Genomic DNA, 27321 nt, shown 5'->3' with positions numbered 1-27321 from the left:
AAAGGGTATGAATGTTTCAAATAAGTCCCAAGAGAAAGAAAGAGCCCTGTAGGCATGGGAAACAGCTTCAAACCAGTCTAGAGGTGGGTAAACATCACTGGAGTTTGTAAGGGACAGTGAGGATTGCTGCCCCATGTCTCAGGTCGCATAAGCAAGTGAGCTTGTAAGCCAGTGAGTAGTAGGTGAAAATGAAATTGTGTATGTGGAATACACGCTTATTAAATGTCTTGTGGATACTAGGCACCACTTTAACAATTGGGGTTACAAAAATAAGATGGATTTGATGCTCTAGAGTCTCACTGTCTCCTGAAAGAACCAAACAAGTAAGTCAATAATCACAATATTAGTATAGTATACACAATAATAGAGGTTTTTAACATCTCCTATGGCAATAAGAAAGGGTATATCTAGGTGGCAATTGCTAGAAATAATTATAGTTTCTTTTTCATTATAGTATTCAGATAAGAAAACTGGATTCAAGTACTTTTGTGTGGATGTTATGGGCACAATCCTAAATGGCAAAGATGTGATTTGTTCTTCCTGCAAATCATGTGTCCTGACTCAAAAGCAGTGGTCATTTCATCTGGCCCACTCAGCCTTAGCATCCTTGCTGACAATTTGGGGGTTTGACACACTTGGGAAGGGGAAAAAAACCCCACCTGGAATCAAAGGATGTTTTCAATTCTTCAGACGCATTTATAATAGCACCCTGCCCCCCCCCCCCGCCACCCCCCACACACACACACTTAGAGCAACATAAGCTCTGCAGACTCAGGCTTCTGTAGTTTGAAAGCCAATTGGATTGTTTGAGGGAATGTGCTTTCTGCTGATAATTGGAAGAAGGATAAGAAGGTTATAAACAAACAATAAGCTGAAAAGTAAACAACATTTACAGAACAATTTTATTCAGTATCTCTATTTCTTATAATTAACTCTCAGCTCAGTAATTTGTTTGGAACTCGATTTTCAATAAATTTTTTGCAAGTCATAGGATGCTGGGTCTATGGCTACACTAACTGTGTTAAGCTAACTACTGAAGTTAAGATAGAAGAAATGAAAATTTGTGAGTGAAGTTTTAACAATTGAGTACTCTGCATTGGAAAATTGTCATTGGGTGAGGAGGGAAATAGGTCACTTTATTTGCAGGCATTTCAAAAGTTCATATTCATTCATTCATTCGTTCATTTACTCATCCACTAAATATTAAGTATCTTTCATTAGCCAGGCATTGTGTTAGTCTTTTGTTAAGATTTTAGGATCAGGCAAGTTTTGTCTTTGAAATCCAGATACACAATGTGTAATAGTTTATTGTACTAATAATAATGGTAGCTAATATTTATTATACCTTTACTATGTGCCAGGCACTTTTCTAAGTATTGACTCCTCTAATAATCTGACACATTTTATGAGGTATTATTTTTATCCTCTCTTTATAATCAAGGCAGTCGAAAATCAGAAGGAGAAAAAAACTTGCCAAGGTCACACAGCCAGATAGTACTCCAATCCAGGCAGCCTAATATTAGAATCTGGGCTCTTAAAAACTTTAATAAATGGACACATCTTTTTGATGAAATGACAAGAATATATTGAGTGTATCCACTCTGTGAATCTTTAAAGAGGAGAGACCATTTCTATATTATCTCTTTATGCTCAGCACCTAGTATGGAAACTATAATAGATATTTAATAAATGTTACTGAATAAATACTTCAAGAAGTACTCAAAATATAGAAGATGAGCTTTTTATTTCAAGCCATTTATAGCTTAATTACCAGTGTGGCTATGCCTTATATTCGTTAAGAAAAAAATTTCAAAACTTGGAAATAAAGCAGAAGCATTTATAATAAATCCACTGGAAGTCATGCTACTATACTGTTTATAGGCCCATCAAAAGAATTGTTAATAATAATCATATAATTACTTACTAATTAATCAGACCCAGACACTATAAACATACATGCTTACTTATAGATTTCTGAATGGTAGAAAAGGTAACTCAAAATGTTACAGTTTTATTATCTTATAAGGCAATAACCAGTTTTCCTGCAATCTGATTCTAATACTGATTTTTTCTTAAGACTTATGAATAAATATTGAACTCCTTACATGATCTTAGAATCAGCTTTACCATCTTACTGGTTCCCTTATAAATAAATCACTGTCATATAATCATTCTATATTTGTATAGAAGTCTCCTTAAAGTATTAAATTTATATTTTGACCCTTTCCTCATCAGGATTTAATGCAAAATATAGAGGATGTCATCTAAACATTTATTTATACAGTGGTGATAATTATAGCTGGCAATTATTAAGGCACTATTCCAAATGTACCGTATGGATTATCTAATTAAATCCTTAAAACAATGTTGTGAAGAAAGTGATATTCTTATTTCCCTTTAGGTGTTGAGACAGTAAGTGCTTAAAGTCACTCAAATGGTTTTGGTAAAGTCTGGAGGGATTTGAAGTCAAACAGCCTGATTCCAGAGACTATCCTGTGAACCACTATGCAAAACTCCTAGAAATACATGATCCCTAACATCCTAATATATTAATTACTTTAATGGCTATTAATAGATAAATATATAGACAATGAGCTAAACAATGAGAAGTACCTCTTATTGAATGTTTGCCATGTTAGTGTGCCAGTGCTTTACATATAATAACATTTATTCCTCTCAAAACATTCTAATGTAGCAATTATTCTCACTCCAATTTAATCAAACAGGAAACTAGAGAAATTAGAAACTAGAAATTAGGCCTAATCTAAGGCCACACCACAGGGGCACAGATATTCTAGTCTTTATGACATCAAAGCCATCTTTTTAAACCCTTTAATTTTGAGTCTTGGAACATTATACACAGCTAAAATATTTTTTCAAAATTCCTCATATCGTTAGATCTGGTTCCAGCAGGAGAGGTCATTCAGATAAACAGTCTTCACATTAGCAGAGCATGAGTTAGAGCTATTGAAGTTGTTCACAGTCTTACCTAAGCTTATCACATAATCTGGATAAATAAGAATACCAACCAGAATTTTAGTCACTCATATATAGGAAAAACTATAAACAAACATTTGAAGATCACTAGCAAGGAGTGACTAAGAGAAACAATAATCATTTTTTTAAAAGATTTTATTTATTTATTTATTTAAGAGAGCGAAATAGAGAGCACAAGCAGGGGGAGTAGGAGAGGGAGGAATAGGCTGAGCAGGGAGCTCGAGTTGGGGCTCGATCTCAGGACCCTACCTGAGCCAAAGGTAGACGCTTAACCAACGGAGCTGCTCAGGTGCCCCAAGAATCATTTTTATGTAATAAGCAAGGATAATGGTTTACAAATTAGGGTGGGAAAGTTGAAGATTAAGCATGCATAGTGTGAAAGACACTGTACACTTAAGAAGCCATACAATTTACCTTAGTCGCAGGGAATCTGTCTGGCTCTGCCACACACCCACAGCCAAACACGTGCACACACACACTCCTGGGAGAATTTACACTGTCTACTCACTACATCATATTCCCCTCTGCTTCTTGTAATTCCTGAAATATCTTTGTACCTCCGTCGTGCCTTCCACCTATCTAAATCCTACTCATTTGTCCAGACTTGGCTCAACAACCATATGTTCCATGCAGACTTCCCAAACTCCAGCCCTCAATTGTGCCCTGACTCCTTCACCTTCCTATGGCAGAGATTCTCAAATTGTTTAAAAAACCCTGCCGGGTGTTTATTAAAATGCAGGCTGGTAGGCTCCCCACCCAAAGTTTTGAATCAATAGGTCCAAGGTGGGATTTCAAACCAAGAGATCTGGGAATTTGTCATTTTAACTACCTTCCAGGTAATATTGATCTAGGTGATCTGAAAAACAGATTTTTGAAAAGTACAGTCTTGAGCTTTTAAGATTCAGAGATGAGATGGAAATGTATCTATTTGACCAAAGTGTGAGCATCTCCAGGCTTTTTCTCCCTGCTCTCTTTTATGAATTTACCTGCCCACTTCCCTGAATTTTTTATTAAGCAGAATCAGAAAACTAAGTAGATAGGAATGAGACTAGATGGGCAAGAGAAAAAGAGGAGTTTCTCTGCTTAAAGTCCAAAGAACACCAGAGAAAGATAAATAGGAAAAATATGAAAGCAATTATACAAAGAGACATGGAGGAAAAGATGGCAGAGAAAAAGGCTGGAAAGAGACAGCAGAGAAGGAAATAAATTAGGAAGGAAGTACTTTTGACATTAAGGCAGTGGTGAGATGTGAGATCCTTGAGAAGGAAAGAGAGAGACTTGGAGCAGACTTGCTGTGGCTTATGAATAGGCCCCCTTGATGGTCTTGGGGAGACACAATAAAGACTGTGATTTCTTTCTTTCTTTCTTTCTTTTTTTTCTGTTAGACTACTAAGAGTTTCTCAAGTGCAGTTCTCTACAGAACTGAACCACATGAGAGATTCAAAATTTATTAAAGTTATAGGAAAAAAGTAGACTATTTTTAAGATACTCACTGTCTGGTTGTGGACATAAGACATGAGTACAAGTTCCAAAGGATGAAAAACACTAATTTGAAGAGATATGTGCACCCTTATGTTTATTGCAACACTATTTACAGTAGGCAAGAAATGGAAATGGCCCAAGTGTTCATGAATAAAAGACATGAGTCCAAGTGTACTCAAAGTGTGGGAGGCCAGGCCTTGGTATAACTAGCAGGACAGAGAGGTCTTCAGCAGGTGGCCAGTCTCACTGCTCTCTGGCTTCCATAGCTCTTGCCAGGGGGAATATGGTTAGGCTTATTAAGTTGTACTATGCTTGCTCTGGAGTATAGGGACCGTGACTTACTCATCTTTTTAGCCCTATGGCCTAGGAAAGTGCCTCAATGTCTTCACTTTCAGGTAGTTATTACTCAATTAATATCCCAAGTAAGGCCAAGTGGAGTTTCCTGTGAACCCATTCACCCATTCTTTCACTCTTCTTACATAAAAAAAGAAAATATGGAACTGTTTTTATGCAGTGAATGTAAGCTTTCTAATGTCCTAAAGAATTAAGCAGAGATACTCCTGTTATCTGTTAAAATAGCCATAGACTGTGTGAGAAGGCAGAAGGAAAGATTATAATGTTAGGTGGACTCAAGACCCCATAATAGTTCCCTTGAATGTGTGGTATTACTCTCTATTTGATATTTTTTTAACAAAAAAAAAATCAATATCACAGACATTGAATAAATTTAATGATACCTTCATCATTGCAATTAAGAAAGATAACTCTTAAATAAGCATGAAAGAAAGAGAAAGAGAGAAGAGAATGTGAAAAGATAAAAACATTCCCCAGGATTAATTTTTATCCAGGGCACATAGTATATGCAGCCTCTGAATCGCCTTAATTCATCTCTGTCTGTTACTCTGATTCAGATGATAGAGTGGCTCAGTTAAATTGAAATTGAGTTAACTTGACAGCAAAAGAGTGGCATTGTTACTGGCTAAAAATCATTAATTTTGATGTGATAAATTTCTTTCTAATGGGGGCATTTTTATTATCTAGTGTTTTTGTTTTGGTGACTTTTTCCAATACTGTCAATACTTCAAGCAAGCCAGAGGAAAAACAAAACAGCCTTACACTACTTTCTCCATTATTATTATACTTTAAAAACTCCTTGCTTAAAGTAAAATGAAAAATTAATAGGACCAAGAACACCACAAACTTGTGCTTGTAATGCACTGATTAATTCTGAAGTTTTATCAGCATATAAACATGGAAGCAAGTGTAAGATATTCTACATCTGGAGATCAGTTGGAGGATTAAGCCAACTGGGAATAAAAACCAGTCATCTGGCAATGCCTTAATCAGCAAATGTCCCCCGTTGGGAGCCTGCTGTATAATCAGTGTCTTTGTACCCAAACGTTTAAGGATGCATTCTTTATTTAGGTACAATGGGTCACAACCTTGGTTGCATACATTGTCTTCAGTGCTTTAAAAAAAAATGTTGCTCCTTAGAGGTTTATATTTAATTGGTCTGTGGGACAGCTGGGCAATATAATTTTTAAAAAATCCCCTGGTGATTTACAATGAGGATCAATACACTAACTGAATGGGGACTTGTCTTTAGCTTGTTCAGTTGTCACCTCAGAGTTTAGTCTCAGAAGCTTTAATTGAGAAATTCTTCACACCAACATGATGGCAAGTAGGTCTTCTCTTGCATAGTAACTTGACAGATTAGTAATGGCTACCTGGAGCCCCATCTTGGAAAGATTCCTAAATCCACACATGATCTCAGGAGGACATGGTGCTGTGATTTACAATGGAAAGGAAGAACAAGTACTGCTGTAAATACCATATTTTGCCCACCCCTGAACTTGCAAATATGTGAGTGTTTAAATTACATTTAATTTAGGTGGGATTTGCATTGAAGATGTGATCTTAACTGAACAAAGAATCAGCACACTCTTCTTTTAATCCAGGTTTTTTAAGGCAAAAATTCTCTCTGTCCTAATTCTTTCTTCCTCTTTCTCTAATTCCACAATTTCAGCCTGAGTAGGTAATGATAGAAAATATTGATTAAAGGGGTCATAATACTCCCTTTGGACTGTGAACTTCTTGAAGTAAGGAATTGTGTTTTATAATCTTTGTATCCTTAGCACCTAAAATAGAGTTTGGGATGTGGGTGCTGATATTATTAGTACTTTCAAATGACGTCATTCAAGCCCACTTTCTGGAGTACATGTCTTCCTACTTTTAAAAGTCATTTATGCTTTTTAAACTAATCTCTATCTTTATCCCTTGTTTTTGTTTATTTGGGCATTGTCTTAGCATTGCTGGATAAACTGTGTCTTTGGACAGGAAGACCTTTATTTTTAGTCTGATGATCCCCCTGTATTGTCTCGGTTTATTTCTTTCTCTCTTTTTTTTTTTTTTTAAGATTTATTTATTTATTTGAGAGAGCGAGAGAGTGAGGACAAATAGGGGGAGGGTTAGAGGGAGAAAGAGAAAGAGAATCTCAAGCAGATTCCATGCAGAACAACAGCACAGGGCTCAATCCCATGATCTGAGCCGAAACCAAGAGTTGGATGCTTAACTGACTGAACCACCCTAGAGCTCCTATATTGTCCTGGTTTCATATGTGTCTTACCCCACTGCTTTCTGGGGAGTGTTTGACAGTGGGGCAGATTGTCTTTGCAAAAGATAGTGGCCATATTAACTCCCTCTCATGCTCCTCTGCAGTGTGGCCTGGCCACTCTTCTGTCAGGGGGAAATCTAGGCAGCTTCTGTACTTCTTTGACTTCTAGATATGGAGAAAATTATACTATGCTTGTTTTAAGCATGGCCCTTAGCTGTCCTGGGAGCTTTATATGTCTATATGTCTCCCCCTTAGAAATCAGCAACCTCATAAGAATTGTGTCTACCCAGAGACTCCCATGCCGTGAGAACCCTAAACTAGTGTGGAAATACCATGTAGTGAGAGAGAGAGAGAGGCCAAAGAGTGCCAAGGTACCAGATGTGTGCATGAAGGGACCTTCACAGTGGGTTCCCTCACCCCAGTTAGCAGCTGATGCTACAAGGTTCAGATTCAAGCTGCCTAAATGAGCCCTTCCTGAATTTCTTGCCCACAAGTTTTTGAGCAAAGTAAGTTGCCCACAAGTTTCTTCCAAAATAGGTTGCCTTTGGATAAGTGCTCTCTAAATAAGCAGCAGATTCTTTCCCCTACGATTTCCCTTCTGATTGCATAGAATGTCCTTCCTCTCACAGCCGCAAGATGAGGAAGGCAATGGTTGTGTTTAATATGCAAAAGTTACGGCTGGCACTTAAGTTTATAATTACTATTGTGTGTAGAAGCTATATATGGACAAAACAATGGCATTCAAAGACAAGTGTTTGTTGAACTCTTTGTCCTGTATTGGTGGTTATTATTTTAAGCATCTTACTTCCTCAACTGCCTGTGCTCCTTAAAGTCAAAAGCAATGCTGTTTACTTGTGTATGTACATAGCATTTTCACAATTCTAAGTATATTAAACATTTTCTTGAATAAAAAATGCACTCAAATGAATAGAGAAGAAATGTCTAGTGAGACCCAGTTTTATCTTAAGCCTTCACAGGTTATCCTATATAAAGTACAAACTCTAAAGTACCTTCTTAATTGAGGTAGACAGGACTACTATAGTAAGTAAACACTGAATCTTTAATTGCTCATTCTAAAGCAGTGTTTCCGGTTAGTGGGTGGTGAATGAAATGCTCAGGCTCTTTCCACTTGGTGGATCCATCATCAGTTGAGGTTTTTTCTATCTAGCCAACAGAGCAGAAGACCCACCCACCTACTGTCTTAAAATTGCCAGCCATTAAGCAGCACACATCCATTTCTGCTCACCTTCTGCTGGGTAGAACTTAGTCATATAACCTTATTTAAATCCAAAGGGCAACATTCAAGGAGGCAAATGGATGTAGATAGTTCTTTATGTAGAGAATGGCCTGTAGGATATTTAGTTAGCATCATAGTTACCCTCTACCCACTGATGCCAGTGGCAGCCCCCTTCCTTACTCCTCTTCTCTTACACCCTGCCTCTCCCTCCACCACTCAGTTGTGACTCCAGAAAATGTCTCCAGATGTTCCCAAATCACCCCTGGCTGGGAACTTCTAGATATATTTCATATTGCTGTGGTGGAACAGAGATAAGATGATCACACACAAAAACCTTCCCATTCAAAAGGAGAAGGATACAAAAAAAGTCATCAGTCTGGTCCATTACCATGATGGGATCCTGGGAACAGGTACGAGGAAGTCCCCTGGCAGTGGAGGAAGTTCCTTGATTAAAGTCATCACACCCTCCCTCTGTTCTCTGGGAGAAACACCCTCTGGGTTGCTCTGCCTTGCTTACTTCTCCCCTGGCCACATCTCAAGTGCACATAGTTGCCCATATGGAGCTGTTGCAGCCTGCTTGCTACTGATGCAAGTTTTCAGCCCTTGAGATGTTTTATGACTTGAACAGTTAAAGGTACCTTTAGGTCAAGCTTGTGCTTTTGCATTAGCAATAAAACTCTTAAAAACTTAGTAGACTTTTGATCTATTTGCTTCTAGGGGGTTCTAGGTAGCAGCTACCATGTCTTAGGTTTTTGCCTAGATGTATCCTCCATATTTCTTTTCTCCTTGTCCCAAGCCTCTTTCTCTCAAATTAATGGAGCTTGCCTTGAGGCTATCTGAAACAAAAGGCTTGGGTAGAAATATAACAACTTTAATCTATCTTTGCCACAAGGCTGAGTTTTTTATTATTTTTAAACTGAGAAGTCTTAATGGGCCTCCTTTCAATTGTCTCCTATTCTTTGCAATCTTTAAGAATTTGGCTTTTTCAGCGCTGTACATTCTTTAACTTCTACTTGCATACCTTTGCTTATAATTCCTCACTATAAGTAGCAAAAAATAGCCAATAAGCAACTGATATTCTAACATATTCCTTTCTGCTACTGCGCAACAGGCTCAGGATATAATCTCCTTTCTAAATGATTGTAGGTGACAATTTTACCAGACATATCTCCATCTTTCTAGACTATGAAATCTATTTCTGCACTACCTGTTGCAGGTCCAACAAGTTCTTCATTACTACATATTTCATCACTTTTTGTTAAAGCAGTACTTCACTTGAAAATGTTAATTCCTGCATTAGATGGGCAGATTGAATTGCTTTAACACAGAGATAGTATGTGTTAGATATTTAGATATCTATATTAATAAATAACATAACTTTATTAATAGAGCTATATGACATTTATATAATATCTATATTGTATGAATATTGTATTGTATATTACTTTTATAATATATATCTAAAATATAAAATAGTACAAACACACAAGAAACTTATTTTTTGGTCACAAAACTATTCAAGGCAGCCAATTTATGGGAAGCTTTATAGGTTTACATTAATAATTATTAACATATTTATTAATACAAGTGTATTAATATATCTAAATAATATATTAATTTATATGATATATATTATAAAAACATATGTAATGGTTCAAACCATTAAACTATAGAATGGTTCAATCACACAAGAAGTTTATTTCTGGATCACATAACTGTTAAGATGGGCTTAACTTACGGGTGCCTTTGCTCCTCTCTGGTTTTTGTTTTTGTTTTTGTTTTTTGAGAGAGCGAGAGCATAAATAAGCAGGAAGGGGCAGAGGAAAAAGAAGGAGAGAAAGAATCTCAAGCAGGCTCCACGCATGAAGCCCAACACAGGGCTCAATCTCATGACCCTGGGATCATGACCTGAGCCAAAAATCAAGTCATATGCTTACCAGATGGAGCCACCAAGGCATCCTGCCTTTGCTCCTTACGGTGATTACAAGACATTGGTTCCTTCTATTGTTTTGTACATTATCTCTGGGGCCTCAGGAAGAGGAAAACAGAGGAGTCCTGTAACATTTCCACTCAACTACACAGGCTAGACCTTAGTCATATAACTATTACCCAGCTCAAAGGCTGGTTGGAACATGTAGTCTAGTTGTGTGACCTGGCACAGACAGTGATAAGGATCTGGACTGAGACAGCTACTGCTCCATGTCCTCTATGTTCACATGAGCTCTGATGCCACTCTGAGTTTCTGATCTCTACACATGGATGTTTCATATTCAACTTAAAAAGTAGCAGAATATGCTAACCCAAAATCTGACTATAGGAGTTCAGAACATGCCACCTCAAAATATGCCACTTTAGTATATTGATTATTTTGAGACAATTGAAAAACAACAAATGCATAGAGGCTTTCTCTGAACTCCCTATGTGTTCCAAAGGAAATCAATTGTTAAATCCCTTCTCCAGGAGTTTTGTCAACAGAAAGGACTGACCCATCACAGCAGAGGAGACTGGAAGTCAACACCATGTACCCAAACAGACTTTGTCACAGACTACCATAACTTAGATCTGTTCTTCTAAGGGCCCATTTGTCTTTTCAATTATTTACTCACCCATAAAGAGGGATACATTCCCTTTCCCCTTTCCCTATGAAGATAGTATTTAATCCTGAAGTCCAAGCCACCTAGGGGAGCTACTCATTTTTTCCCTGGGTATCTCTCATATATACATGAGGTATACATGTTAATAAATTTCTATTTGTTTTCCTGTTTTGAATCTATCTTTTATCATAGAGGTCTCAGCTAAAACCTCAGAAAGGCATAGAGAAGATTATTTTTTCTCCGCAACAAACTCAAAATGAAATCAAGTCTTTTCCATCTCAGTAAATGGCACGATCATCCATTTAGTTGCTCAAGCCAAAAATCTTAAAGTCCTTTCTTTCACTTTACCATCCAATCCATTTACAATTCCTGTCTTCTTTTTATTGCTGAGCAGAATTAGATTAATCATAATCCTTAATTCATGACATTTTCTGTGACTTTCCTATTCTATTTCCTATTTCCTATTCCTTTTCCTGTCTGAAGTAACCATTATCTCTAATCTTTTCTTTGCTTTTTCTTATGATATTTCATCATATATATGTAATCCAAAAAAGCATATTGTTTAATTTCTTTTAATGTTTACCAAAAATAGAAACTGCTTGTAATCCTCTGAGATCTAATATTTTACTTATTATTGCAATGTTGATATTTCTCCATGTTGTTGCATATACCCATAGCTTTAAAAAATATTGACGGTTGCATAATATCCCAAATATATTACACTTTATTTATACTCATTTCATTGGGTATTTGAGTTGCTGTTACAAAAATTATAATTTTGCATAATTGTGTGTATGTATAAAAGAATCTCTTATGTACCTTGAGAATTCCTTAATTGTAGGATATGAGAATGTTCAACTTTACATAATTATTCTAAATTGTTTTCCAAAGCAATCATTCCAATTTAAGCTCTTATCAGAAAAATTTAAGAAATCTTGATGATCCCTCAAAAAATTAAAGATCTAAATACCATATGATCCAAGAATTCCACTTCAGAGAAAATGAAAACACTAACTTGAAAGATACATGTACTCCTATGTTTATTGCAGCATTATTTGCAACAACCAAGACAGATGCAACCTAAATGCCCATCAATAGATGCATGGATAAAATGGGTAAGAAATGGGCATATATAGAAATGAATTATTATTCAGTCATAATAAAATGAGATCCGCTTAGTGAACATCTATTCGTCTTTTTTTAAATGGAATGCCTCTCAGTGATGTAATCAAATTCTTGATTTCTCCATGAAGACTAATTTATATCATGTACAAATAGTAAAAATTTTAGTTCTTCTTTTCTAATTCTTATGATTGAAATGTCATTTTCCTGTTTTGTTCTGCTGGCTAGGATATCCAGTAGAATACTGAATAGTGTGAATTCCTTTTTTGGTTATGATTTTAAAGGAAATTCACACTGTTCAATTTTAAAGGAAATAACTTCAAATACTTCCCTATTTAGGATACTATTTGTTATAGCTGTTGTTAAGTATAAACCCTTTATCAGGTTAGGGACATTTTATTCTCTTTTCAATTTAATAGGATTTTTTAAATCATGGAGGTTTTGAATGTTATCAAATTATTCTTCTGCATATTTTGAGATGACATTATAGATCCAAAAATGTTTGTACACATTTCAGGCCATTAGAGAAATCGGAGTTACCTGGGGAAGAAAATACACAAAAGCACATGTAAATGTGCATACACAATATTCTTGTAAAACAAATGAATTTAGTTGTTGTTCATCTTTCAAAAAATTTTTGTTAGAGAAAGTACCTTGTAGAAAGTGGCCTTTAACATGGGTTTTGAAGGATGGATAAATTTTGAAAGAAAACTATGGGATGGGATAAGGAGAAAAAGGAAGATATATGGTTGAGAGGTCTGTTATAATTGAAGGTATGGAATTGGGAAAACAAGGGAATGTTAACTAATTTGATTTCATCAAAGTATGCCAAGGAAATAGTATGGGAAAAACCTGTTGGTATTATGTTAGAAAAGCAATGCATTTCAAAATGAGAATTCTGGAAATAAACTTTACTGACTGCATTTAAAAGGTAAATATTTTAGTTAGATAAATCTAGCAACATGCTCTGTGTTCCAAAATGCACTTTTTCTCTCAAAAAGGGATTCCATCATTGATAAATTTGGTAAATGCTGCATATTGCATATTGTATCTCATAATCTATATTATGATATTAAAAACCCTAAGAATTCCTGAGGTTAAATATCTTTTTAAGTCTACATTTGTTGAAAACTACTCAATAATGAAAATCTTTTCTCACCTAACATATCAACATACATGGAAAAGACTTTGATTTGAGCAAGAAGAGGTTGAATGTGTTGAGTTAGAATGAGATAATAAACCTTGGGACATTTATTGAAGGACTTCTATTTGAAAGTAAGTAGGACTGGACAGCAAATTGGTGTATTGGGAAAGAAAGAAAAGCAGGGAAGGAAGATTCAGAGATGAGTCTAGGTTTTGGAATGTGATAAATGGAAAACTGGAACCTTAAGCAAAACTTGGAGAGATGGGGAATTTTAATTCAGTTTGAGCTGTTCCACATTTGAGTTGCTTATGAAAATTTCAGGTAATTTCCAGAAACAAGTTAGATATGCATGTTGTACCTGAGGTACAAAATAGAGATTCAGGAATTACCTATATAAAAGCTGACAAAATGAAGGTAGTTTATACTACCAATGAGAACATGAGAAAATGAGAAATCAAACTTCCAGTTCAAGAAAAGGTTTCTGAGGAACCATATTTAGAGGGACAAGAAGAAGAAAAGTAGTTGAGGAATAGTTGAGAATGCTGAATACTGTCTTTGTTACTTTTTTTTTTTTTTCAAGAATTCCATTTTCATTCCCTTTTGAAAAGTTCTATTTTTCTCTTCAGAATACTCTATTCTTGTTGGGTTTGGGCTTTGAAGTATGCTTTATTCTAAAGACCTCTGTTACATTGTGGGTTATGAGTTAACCCAGGGCAATCATGGTACCAATAGCTTATCTGCTTCTGTGACCCAGCTGTGTAAAATATGGTGGGGGATGAAGTGTTCATTTACAGATGGAAGCGCTTCAATTTATTGTCACAGGGGAGTTCTGCACCATCTTGATACACATGCAGCTAAGCCCTAGGACTTAATTTGAATTGGAAAGTTGAACAGTAATGATCTTTTCTAGCTCAGAGAGCATGAAAATCATTAGTTTATCATCATCCATACCATGTCTCAGAGCTTTCTAAATGAGTTGGGGAATCATGGATGCATCCCAGGTGCAAAGAATATGTTTTATGAATAACTGTTGGTCAGGGCAGCCTGGCAAACAGTTGAATAATTGAAATTGAACTCATCACTGCCTAATAAACTTTGTTTTCTCATTAGTGATACATCTCATGAATTTCTTGCTGGTAACCAATTTGGAGCTCACGACTTCACTGCAACTTACATGGATCACAGAAGTGCTATGGTGAGCGTTGACAATGCCAGCCAATGAGGGACTCTCTAGGATATTGTCAACAGCACAGGTTGTGTCAAATGATCCATTGGGGCCAATTTTATGAGAACAGCCCCCAAATTCAAGCATCATCAGCAGAGCAAGTAATGCATTGTCAAAACCTTCCAACTCCCCAGAATCTAGGTGATTTATCTCCTGGGAAGCTTTTATAAATGGACCATATTTTTCCCCTACAATGAAGAAAAATGAAAGGCACCCTTATACCCACAACTATGTCTTCAGAGGAAAAAAATGATGGAAGGGCTTACTTATGAGGAAAGATTAAAAGAGCTTAGGGACAAATACAGGGGGAAATAATGATAGCCTGTGAATATTTGAAAGAAATAAAAACAGATGAGAGTGGAATTACAGTATTTAGAATGGCCCAATAGGGGATAACTAGGAGTAATGGGATGAAAATAATGGAAACAGTTAGGCTTACTCTCAGCAACATCTTGCTGGCAGTGTTAGATGATAGACTCATCTCCTGAGGCAAATGACAGAACTGCTGTCACCTGGGGAATTTGAACCTGGAATGGAAAAATACAGATTTGGTGGCAGACAGAAACTCTGCAGTAGCAAAGACATGGAGTCAGACTCATTTGTTCTCGATTTCGATTTTTTTCTATCTTGAGATGTTGTGATTCTTGAAGACAAAGCATGCTCAGTGGTTGTCCTTGATCATCTCAGCATCTGTGTGTGTGTCATTTATAAAGCTTCATGTGTTTCCTCAGAGAATGATTTCACTGATTTATGCTCTAGTATGGGATCATTTTTTCTATCGGCAACACATCTTCATTTTAGTTATTGGCCCTTTGTGTTGTTCTTGACATATGAATCTCATGCTTTTGATTATAATGTGGATCCTCAGATATGTGAAAATGTACATGAGAAAGATACCACCTAAACAGTGGGGGAACAGGTGGCAGAGTCCACATTGTGAACCAGAATGCCACTACTTGCAAAGACATGTAGCACACAGAGGGGATTATCATATGCTGCCACTGGGTAAACTCCATGGGTCTCATGGACCCCTCCCAAGCATTATGAAATATTTTGTGTAGGTAGAGGCTATTTTTCTTTTAAAAACAATCTGTAGTGTTCTTTAGCTTCCAAAGAGGGTAATGAACCCCAAATTTAAGGAATAAAAAAGTGAAGCTGAACATTTGAAGCAGATAGTTATTGAAATTCCATTTCTTTAAGTTTGATGATGGTGAGGAAAAACATGTGCAAATATCTTGACTTTATTTGTTTACTTATTTATTTAAAGAAATAAAGACTTTTTGCATTATTATCTAGTTCTCCTTGGAATAATCTCTGATCACAATGGTAGAAAAGGGAAATGAGGGCAGCCCAGGTGGCTCAGCGGTTTAGCACCTTCCTTCAGCCCAGGGCCTGATCCTGGAGACCCAGGATCAAGTTGTCGGGCTCCCTGCATGGAGCCTGCTTCTGGCTCTGCCTGTGTCTCTGGCTCTCTCTCTCTCTCTCTGTGTCTCTCATGAGTAAATAAAATCTTAAAAAAAAAAAAGAAAAGAAAAGAAAAGGGAACTGAGATACTGGTATGCCTCAGCTCAGGATTTGGGCTACACTCTGCTTGATGAGTTTTTTAAAATAAATTTATTATTTTTGTGAAACTGGTACATTCTCTCATTAAGGAATTAAAGGAATATAGAAAGCACATGCAGAAAATTTGGAAATGACAAAACCCAATTCTATTCTCCAGAAATAACTATTACTACCACTAGGTGAATATCATTCCAAATGTCTGTGTTTACATGAGGAGAGATACATCATTACAAAATCAGAAAAACTCTTTAAAAATGACATCATTATATAAGTACTAATTAACAGAATTGTTAATTTAATTTCGTGCAAATGTTAAATTTGAAATAAAAAGAAATTAAAGAAACTCAAAGAAATAGAAGGAATTGGATATCAAAAATTATTCACTATACAAACTATTGTTTTCCTCAATAATCCCTCTACAGTTTAAAAAAATAGTACTTTGGAAACATTGAGAAATAAATATTAATATTGTTTTTAAATAATATTGCAATTTTATCTGTTAACCTCCTTATTAAAAATATTAGAAAACTAGTATTCTCATACTTTCTCTAACCACCTCTCCCCAATCTTCTGATATAGTTTTATTCCTAAATGTATTTTGGCTCTGAAGTTTCTTTTGTATTTTGTAATTATTTTGTTTGAAGCTCTTGTATTATTTTAGTTACTTAATAAGTTCTTCTTATTAAGTACAAAACATGTGTGGGGTATTTTCTTCTAATTCTTTGGTTATTTTTTATTATAGATTGGCTTCATCAGCTATTATTTCTATTTCTCTCTATTGAAGAATATTGTCAGCCTAGTTGCTGCACTATTTATTTTGACCTTGCTTATATGTAGTGTGGGCTGCTCTGTTTAGAAATTGCACTTACTGTTAGTGTGGGGTAACTTCTCCTTGACTTGCTTCCTACCCTGTCTGAGGTTGTTTCCCAGCAACATATTTTAGATACGTTTTTTAGCTCAAAGGCCCAAAGGTATGAAATGGGATGGGAAGAACATAGTTGAGGCTTTTTATAGACTCTGGCCTTCAGTCTTCCTCACTGCCTTTTTATTGGTAAGAATCTCTGGATCCTTCCATAACAAGCAACTTGGTTCATCTTTGTTTCTATTTTGCAACTAACCTTCCATTTTGAAATTCTCTTCTCAAATTTATGACTTCTATTTACCTGCAGTTTTAATTTCTTGCTGGATTCTCTTACCTAGCTATTTACATACTTTCTTGTTGCTGCATTTTCCCCTCTCTGTTCCATTTCCAGTGCATTTTCCTCTATCTCTAATCAGACCACCCTAAGAGAGGATCTGATTGAGGTAATCAACAGTTAACTATTCCTAATGAAGAAGATTCTCTCCATCCAGGCTCCCATTTGTCACTTCCCAGCCTATAGATTAGCTGTGTTTTATTCTTGTAGTTCAATTAGTTGTGTTCAGAGTTTGGGACTATAGATAGGATCAAAGTTATGAACACTTTTACCTCAAGAAGAACTGTTTAAGAACACTTTTTTCTAAATATACCATAGATGGTGTTGTTAGAATGGGGTAATTGGTAGAGCCTGCAAAATGTCTAATACCGTTTACCTTGATGAGATGCAGAAAAAAGTCAACAACATTTAATTAGCATAAATTTTTGATTTTGAAAGAAAGACCTTGTTTGGCAACTGATATGAGGAAGCAGTGTCTGCACCATTCACAAAGTGATCTTAAAAATATTTGGTTAATTGAAGTCAGACCAAATAACCAGGTTTCTGTTCATTCAAAAATGAAGTGAATGATTAATTATATTCAACTCTTAAGAAACTCAAATAATTTAAACATAGAGAAATAATTATTTATACTGTGATATAGGAAATAACAAACCTTTTTAACTTTTTTGGAAAATAATAGAGATAATCGTACATACTTAAACTGTATAATGTGATCTGATATACATATACATAATGAACATTTTGACTAATAAAGTGTGCTGCTGACCGCTTGAGATAAAATTCTTTTAATACTCTAGTTAAGCTAGCATAAAATGTATTTTCATTTTTCATCATTAGGCTAATTCATTACACAGGAAACTGTTGAAACTCCCAGTTTTCTACCTTGTCTATACGAAGAGCATAAGGAGGGACGCTCGGGTGGCTCAGCGGTTGAGTATCTGCCTTCGGCTCAGGTCGTGATCCCTGGGTCTCGGGATGGAGTCCCATGTCGGGCTCCCTGCATGGCCTGCTTCTCCCTCTGCCTGTGTCTCCTCCTTTCTCTCTCTCTCTCTCTCTCTCTCTCTGTCTCTCATGTATAAATAAAATCTTAAAAACAACAACAACAAAAACAAAGAGCATAAGGAATGTGCAGTAGGATAATTATTGGCCAGCAGAATAAAATCTACACAAAACTTTGGTCTTCCAATCTAAAAGAGTCATGAAATCTCAGAGCTTCAGCCTGAAAACCAGCTTACTCAAGTCTGAGGTCAAGGTCACAGAGGCTCAGAGTAGAAAGAAACCTGCTTAAGGTATATGAGAGCAGAACCTGGCTCTTTTTGCTCCTGATCCAGAATCTTTTCCACCTTGTCACACAGCTTACAGCTCAGATCAATGTTTTCTCAAACGCAGGACACCCGAGAGGCTCTTAGGCCCTTTCAGGGGAAATGAGTTTGCAAATGGGTGATTTATAGCTGCAATAATGCTTAGCCTCAAAATGCCCAAGGAAAGAGAACAGACTGTGATAGGTACTGCATGAATGAAACCCAAGGCCTATTTATACCTAGACATTGTGGCTCCTTCATCAGCAATGAGAGGATAGGGTTGGAATAATTTAGAAAACATGTGAGAGATGACTGAGGGCATTTTGAAATATTGGTATCGCATATTATTATTCTGTTTGGCAGAAGTAGAAAACAAAAGAAACTCTCACCCAGACTAGAAAGGCATTAATTTTAGGTATGACTGGGAGCAGATAGGTGAAACCATTTTTCTAGAAGGTTGAATTTATTTAAATGAACTTAAATGTTTATGGTTAAAAAGTAATACATCCATACTAAGGAATGATATATAGGGAAAAAAATAATAATGAACAAAAGATATAGATGTTGAAAGTTTTGTAATAACATGATGTAGTAACTAGATGAAAAGAACCAAAAAAAGAACTAAGGTGTAGAATAATATGTATTTATGATACAATTTATATTTTAAAAATCCATATATAAATCTCTATATACTTTAATATATTCAGGAAATACTATATAATAATGCATGGTAAAAAGTCTCAAATGATATATATAGATAGCAGTACTAAACCAGAACACATTTTGTGCCCCCAAAGGACACTTGGCAATGTCCAGAGATATTTTTGATTGTTACAGTTGGGACAGGAAATGTGCTATTGGCACATCGGAGACAGAAGCCAGGGGTGCTATTAATCATCCTTAAGGCTAGCCCCACAACAAAGAATTGTTTTATCCTTAATGTCAATAATGCTGACACAGTCAGAAGCCCTGCTCTAAATTGATAACTATGGTTTGCTCTGGAGGGTCAAGTAGAACCTGAAGTAGAATTTTGGAGATCCAAAACAGAACCTTCACTTTGTGTTATTTGTACTTTGACTAACGAGAATGTATTACTATACTACTGTTACGTTGTTAAAAAGCGAAGTCTAAAATACAATAGATGCCCAAATTTGGATTTTTCTTTAAGTCCATTCACATAAGAAACGTGACCAAGTTGGTGATAATTGATATTTAATGGTGCAGTCTGGTGTGGTGCGAGCAATGCAAGTGGAATTCTGCTTCTCTAGGGTGAGTGCAACTTGCAGAATGTAAATGGAAAAGACTTCTAATTTCATTCATTACGCTACAGTTTCATTTTATGAAGGAGGCTGATAAATTTACACAGTATTAGGGACAATTCTAATTTCTATTTGTAAGATCTCTTGGTCGGAAAAGACTTTCCAAATCCTGTTACACTTTTGCACTCTCTAACATATATCTCCCAGGGCTTATACAGACACCTATTTAGATTTTCTATACTTGATGAGTAACAGCCTCATAACACGACTTTTAAGGGTGTATTTGTATAGAATGTTCTTGAAAGTATGTATTTGAGTACTTTTAGTGAAAAATATCTCACAGGCCAGCTTCTTATATTTTTTATTATGAAATATTGCCAACAATTATAAGATTAAAGAGAATACTGTAATAAATATCTATGTAGATACCAGCTAGGATGAAGAAATGTTAATAATTTGCCATAATGAATTCAAACTTCACTTTCCTTCTCAATTGCTCTTTCTCCATTTAGAAAATACAGTATTACAGGTAAAGCAAACACCCATTTATTTCTCCACCTTCCCTACCCAGGAGTAACCCCCATTCTGAACTTGATGTATAGTCCTTCCTATATATGTTTTTATCTTTCTACACATATGTTTATGTATTACACATACTTAAATTTGGTTTGCTTTAAAAGTTTAGGTGAATGATGTCCTTCTGCATTATCTTCTCTTTTATTAAATAATTATATAAATCCATGTGGACACAAAAAGTTCTAGTTCACTCATTTGACATGCTACATGTATCATATTCCATCATGTGATTATATCAATGGTTTATCCATCAGCCATTTGTTTTGTTTCCTTTTAAAAAATATTATAAATAATGTTGCATGAATATCCCCTAGGCAAACATTCCAGAAATGAAATTTCTGAACCATAATATGTACACATCTTCAGTGTAACTGGATAACAGATAAATATTCTGCTCTTCAGAGAGTGTTTCCACTTACTTATAGCCTACCAAAGAAGTGTAAGAGTTCTTGTGTCTCCATATCCTTGCAAACGCCTAGTTCATTAAGTTTTTTGACAAAAATTTCTCTGATTCCTATTAAATAGTATGTCACTTTCTGATTACTAATGATTGAGCAACTCTTCTTTATCTGTGTGTATTCTGGTTACTGATCTTTTGTGTCTATGATATGTGTAACAATTTGTTGATAATTCTTTCTATGGATTGTGCTTTTTCTGTTGAGTCTAAGAATTCTTAGTGCAGTCTCAGATACCAAATATTTTGTTTTATTATTTTCTAAAAATTTTAGAATTTTGTGCTTTAGATTTAAGTTAATGATCTATTTTGTGTTAATTATCATGTAAGATGTGAGACTAAAGCCAAAGGCTCATTAAAAAGAGTAAAAAACAAAAAACCACCCCAAACTGTGGCTGCCCAATTTTGTCACAACCATTTGTTATTTCTTTTTTCTTTCTTTTTTTTATAATAGTCATTCTAACATTTTGTCAATTTTGTTTGTTTTCCCTCAAAAAACAACTCTCAGTTTTATTGATTTTTCATATTGTTTTTTCTATTGTGTATTTGATTTTCTATGTTGATGATATTTTCTATGTTGATGAAAATAATAACTATTCTGCTATTGTTTGGTGAAGTATTCTATGAATGTAGATTAGATCCTATTGGTTGATCACACTGTTGATTTTTCCCTCACTGATTTTCTTTCTAGTTTTCCTACCCATTTTTGAGAGAGGCATGTTTAGTTTTCCATAAACAGTTTTGGATTTTGTATTTCTCCTTTCAGTTTTATCCATTTTTGCTTCCCATATTTTCATCCCTATTGTTTGGTACATAAATATTTTGGATTATTATATCTTCTTGGCGGATTGACTCTTTATCCCTGTATAATTCCCTTACTGTCTGTGATATTTTACTTCCCTGAAACCTACATTATCTGATATCAATGCAGTAATTCCTGGTTTCTTTTGATGAAATTTGATTATGGTTATTTTTCCATCTCCTTACTTACAAACTGCTTATACTATTATATTTGAAATGAGTTTCTTATGGACAGCATAGAATGGAGTCATTATTTTTTAGTTAATGCCAGCCTTATACTTTATATTAGTTTATTTAGACCTTTGCATTTATATTAAATGCAATTATCAGTATGTTAGGTATTAAGTCTGCCATTTTTTTGTTATCTGTCATTTCTCTTAGTTCTTCTTTCTGCCTTTCTGTAGGTTACTTTATGATACCATTTTGATCTACCTACAGTGTTTTGATGCATCTATAGTGTCTGTATAGCTTTTTAGTATATACTTTAGATATTATATATATATACAAATAATATATGTGTATATATATATATATATATATATATATATATATATATACACCTTATCACAGTCCAATGGTATCCTCATTTGCCAATTGGAGTACAGTGCATGAAAACCTTTCCTCCCTTTTGTTCATGTATCAGTCCTTGTTTATAATTATTTGTTAAATATTTCCCTTATATACTTTAGAACCACATCAAACAGTGTTTTGTTTTTGCTTCTGCTGTCAAGCATAATTCAGAAAACTCTAGAAGAGAAGGAAAGTCTACTATACTTGCTAATTTTTTTAAACTGCTTTTTAAAAATTTCTTCCTGATGTCCCAAGATTATTTCTTTTATTATTTTCTTTCTATTTAGGAAATTTTCTTTGATTGTTCTTTTAGGGTAGGTCTGCTGGTGACAAATTCTCTTAATTTGCTTTCCTCTGAGAATATTTTAGAATTTTAAAGGCTAGTTCTCAAGAGGATTAGTCTATAATTTTCCTTGTATATAATAAATTGCTATGTTGGTTTGTGGAATAAAGTTTATGTTGGCCTGTTAAAACAAGTTGAGAAGGGAATCCTACTTTTTTCTGGAAGATTTTGTTCATACTGATATTTTTCTTTTAGATTTTGAAAGGAGTTACTAAGCAAAGCCCTCTGTATCAGAAATTTTCTTATTGGTTCAATCCACTTAATATCTATAGCATTATTTGGATTTAAATTTTTTCTCAGTATTGATTTTGGTTTTTTGTTTGTTTGTTTGTTTTCAGTATTGATTTTAGTAGTTATGCTCTTCTATGCTTTCTTTCCCTGATTTCTTCCATATTTTCACATTTTAATTTAGTTTAGTTTATATTATTTGCATAAACTCATTAATAAAAACCTCTCATATCATTGTAATTCCTATATGAGTTCAGTAATGTCTCTTCATTTTTTTTATTGATAATTTATTATTTCTCTTTTTATTCTTGATTGGTTTGTTATTTATATAATATATATTCTCAAAGAACAAACTTAAAGTCAGTATCCAGAACACATCAAGAAAAACTCAACTACTTGGAAAATAAGTGATGAATTTCAAAATTACTTGAGTCAAAGAAGAAATCTCAGTGGAAATTTTCTGGTTTAGCATAATGTAAATTTTTGTAGGTACAGAAAGAAATGTGCACTTTCATCATTAAATGCAATTTTCTGTATTGCTAGTTGTTTGATATCATCTACACATATTTTGTCTTTACTTTTGTTTATTTATTCTAAAATTATCAAAAAATATGAGCAAAAGTCTCATACTCTGATTATAGTTTCATCTCTTGTCTCCTTCATTTCTTTTATTTTTGCTCTACTTATTTTTAGGCTATGCATATATTTTGGTGCCCACAAGTGACATTTAAGTTTTTATAGTTCTCTTTATCAATATGTACATCAATATGAAATGCTCTTTGTTATCTCATGTAATATTTTCTGCCTTAAAGTCTAATTTGTGTGATTTTAATGTTTCTATGCCACCTATATTTAGGTTAGTATTTGCATGACAAGTCTTTTTCCATTCTTGTTTTTCCATTCTTTTACTTTTTATCTCCTGCATCCTATATTTAAGGTATTAGAGTTTTAGCTTTTTATCCACACTGGCCATCTTTGTCTCTTTTTACTTCTGGAATAGTTTATCTATTACATTTGATGTAATATAATTTAAGTGAATTTAACTCTACCATTTTACTCTTTTTACATTTGTTTTCTCCTGGTTTACATTCTTTTCTTCTTTTTTGTATATTGTCTTCTTTTATCTGAGAATTTTTTAAAAATATTTCATTTTCTTCTCTGTTGGGTAGTTACAAAGTCCTTTTACTCTTATTTTACTGGGTATCCCAGAGATTACAACATGTGTCTTAGATTTAATTGAAAGCAAAATACAGGAAGATTTTTACCAATTCCCAGACAATTCTATCATATTTGGAATACTTAATTCTATTGTCTAGTGCCTTGGTTATTTTTGACTTGAATTTTAATTTTGTACATAGTTTAGTCATGGTAAGACATACTCAATTATTTATAATAAGGGTCCATTTGGATTTAGCTACATATTTATCTTGCTCAGTAATTTTATGTCTTCCTTTTATCTTCTGTCTGGGATCATTTTACTTCTACCTGAAGTATTCTCCTTAGTATTTCTTTTAGTGAAATTCTTCTGTTAACAAACAACTTTTGTTTGGTTGGAAATATCTTTAGTTTGCCTTCTTTTTGGAGAGATAGTTCATAACCCTTAAGACTGGATTGGAAATTGGGCAATTATTTTCTCTCAGTAAATTATAAATGCAGTATCACTGCCTTGCAGCTTTCACCACTTCTGTTGAGAACTCAACTATCAGTGTTGTTGCTTTGTTAAAAGTGATGTTTTCTTTTCTCTCGCTACTTTTTTTTTTCTCTCTCGCTACTTTTTTTTTTTCCTCTCTCGCTACTTTTAAAATCTCCTTTTGTCTGTAGCAAATTATGGTTTCAATAGCAAATCTGGGCCACTGACTGTTTTTATAAAGTTTTATTGGAACATAACTATGTCTATTTGTTTACATGTCACTTATGGCTGCTTACAGCAGAGTTGAATTGTTGCAAAAGGGACAGAATGGCCCTCAAAGACTAAGATATTTTCTATCTGCCCCTTTATAGGAATAGCCTGTCTACCACTCATCTATAATTTTCAGTAATTGGAGTTATAATATACTGACCTAAACTTTTTTTTTTTTTTAAATCCTGTGTGAGGTTTGTATAGCTGCTTGGATCTTTAACTTGATATCTTCCATAAGTTCGGGGAAATTCTCAAATACTGTTTCCAGACCACTCTTTCTCCATTCCTTTTGAGACTTGTCATCTGTATGTTAGACATTTTCAGCATTTCTTGTATGTCTCTTACACTCATTTCTCTATTTCCTATTCTTTACTCATTCAGGGTGGATATTTTATTATTGATAAATTATAGTTAATAAATCTTTTTCTGCTGTGATGAAGGTTTTTATTCATTTCTATTTCATTCTTCACATCAACAGTTAGGTTTTTATGTTCTGTTATTTCCATTTAATTCTTCTTTATGAATACTATTTTTCTGGGGAAATTCTCCATCTATTTTACTGAACATATTAATTATAAGTATTTTAAAGTCAATACTGTAATCTTCTAAGGATTTGTATCTATTGTCTGTTTTCTCTTCCTCTTGTTTTTGGTATTATTTGGCCCTGTCTCTTGTCAGGGCTAATAACTTTTGACTGAATGACAGGTATTGCCTGTGAAAAATTGTGATTGTCTGAAGCTCTGGCTGATACTATTTTCTTCCAGGGAGAATTTATTTTGCTTTTTGACAGTCAGTTAAACCAGAAACAGAACATATAATCCAGTTTGGGATTGAGCTTGTTTGAATGAAATTTCAGTCTTCGTGTTAACTAATCGAATTAACTTGTTCACTCTTACTCCTATGGAATGGTCTTTTTAGGATTCTAGTTAAAACTCTAGATCCTCATCAGACCCCTCCTTCTTGCTTGGCCCTGAATTCCAATTCTTGTTTTCCCAGCTTTGTGAGCTTCTAGAAAGTTCTGCTTCACTTTCCAGATCATTTTCCACTGCCATTTACTCTACTTCCTCGGGTCTCCGCTCTGTGCCACTTACATATTGGCAAATGCCCCGAAGGACAAAAAATGTCATATATCTACTGACTGTGTACTTTTCTTTTGTCTGTAATGCAAAGTCCTAAAGTCTTGGTTACCTTGCTAGCTCTCCAACACTTTTTAACACATTCAAAAACAGTTTTTGGGTAGTTTTTTAGTTCTTAGTAGGAGAATTGATCTGTAATAAACTACTCCACCATCAATAGTAGTGGGAATCCCTTACCTTTTCCTAACTTTAACTTTTCTTTAGAGTTTAGGCCAAGAAACTTTTTTGTTTCCTTTTTTTTTTTCTGCATCAACTTTCAAATTTGCATTTCCAGAATCTGGAGCATGTAGTTTGTTTTCAGTGAAAGTATCTTTTAAATGATTAGTGACCCTTTTCTGTTTCCTAGAGTATTTTAAATAATTTGTTACATAGATTTAATCCATGGTGCTTTATATTAAATTGCGCAAAACCCCTTTCTATTGGGCAGGCCATATTATTAGACAATTACAACTGATAATCAGAATTTGTGATCTGCATGAATGATAAACATGCCAGAATTTACTTATGCCAATAGAAATGGGTCCTTTTTCATATAACATTTTGGAAATGGATCCCTTTTCATATAACATTTCAGAGTTCTAAACACTTATTACAGCACTTCTGCCTGATGCTTGAAATCTTTTGGAATATTTGGAATAATCATCAGAATGTATTCTTGCAAACATGCTTAGTGATGTAACTCTTTTTTCTTGGAGGTTGGAATTAATTTTTTAAAATAGCCTAGAGTCACCCAAGCCACATCTGGCTAATAATATAGAGGATCAAATATATAAAGCTTAGAAGTGCAATCTGCTGAGAGAACTGTAAAATTGGTCTCTATCTTTTAAGGTCTAATTCACCAACTTATTTTTAAATTAAAATTTACTGAGTGTCAAGCTCTATATGCCAAGCACCCTTTTAGAAAGAACAGTGAAATACAAGTAATGGTTTGAATAACCGATTTATTACTTCAGACAGTAAATTTTCAGCATGTAGAAAGGTTATACATACATACATATTATCCATATGTATAGTCATACTTATATATGCTTGTTTGCATATATGTGTCTGTATGCATACAGCTGACCCTGGAGCAATGTGGGGATTATGGGCACTGGCACTCACTATCCCCCACCCTCCCACCAGTGCATAGTTGAAAATCCATATATAACTTTTAAATCCCCCCAAATTTAACTAATAGCCTGTTGTTAACCAGAAGCCTTACCAATTACAGAAAGTTAATTAACACATATTGTATATGCTATATGTATTATATAATATAGTGTTATATAAGTAAGCTAAAGAAAATTTTATTTAGAAAATCATAAGCAAAATATATTTACAGTACTATACTTTATCTATCAAAATAAAAAAACAAAAACAAAAACAAAAACCCCACATATAAGTGAACCCTCATAATTCAAACCCATGTTGTTCAAAGGTCACCTGTATAAAAGTATGTTCTCATGCATTTTTCATATTGATGTGTTAGGCATTCCCCATTAGTTAGACTATCAATTTTTCACGAAGTTTTGTATCTCCTGACAGTGTCTATTCTGGTGTTTTACATATACTGAGAACTTGATTAGTGTTGACT

At 34.4% G+C, this 27321-nt stretch overlaps 2 long non-coding RNA genes across 10 annotated transcripts in view; one reads left to right on the top strand and one right to left on the bottom strand.

The window, feature by feature from the left end:
- LOC144289652 (uncharacterized) overlaps positions 1–27321 on the top strand; it is a 98709-nt gene that overhangs the window by 5416 nt on the left and 65972 nt on the right. The window lies entirely within an intron of this gene.
- LOC144289650 (uncharacterized) overlaps positions 1–27321 on the bottom strand; it is a 70933-nt gene that overhangs the window by 7131 nt on the left and 36481 nt on the right. For 2 of the 6 annotated variants that reach the window (XR_013357478.1, XR_013357482.1), the window contains 2 exons: positions 18060–18263; positions 14855–14942 (listed from right to left, as the gene is read on the bottom strand). The exons of 2 other annotated variants lie outside the window; for them this stretch is intronic. This is a non-coding gene — a long non-coding RNA (uncharacterized LOC144289650). The remainder of the gene's footprint in view (positions 1–14854; positions 14943–18059; positions 18264–27321) is intronic. 2 more of the 6 variants (XR_013357479.1, XR_013357481.1) reach the window with 1 other exon arrangement.

Source organism: Canis aureus, chromosome 19 (assembly GCF_053574225.1).
Source record: "Canis aureus isolate CA01 chromosome 19, VMU_Caureus_v.1.0, whole genome shotgun sequence".
Taxonomy (NCBI): domain Eukaryota; kingdom Metazoa; phylum Chordata; class Mammalia; order Carnivora; family Canidae; genus Canis; species Canis aureus.
This window is presented reverse-complemented; position numbering and strand designations above follow the sequence as displayed.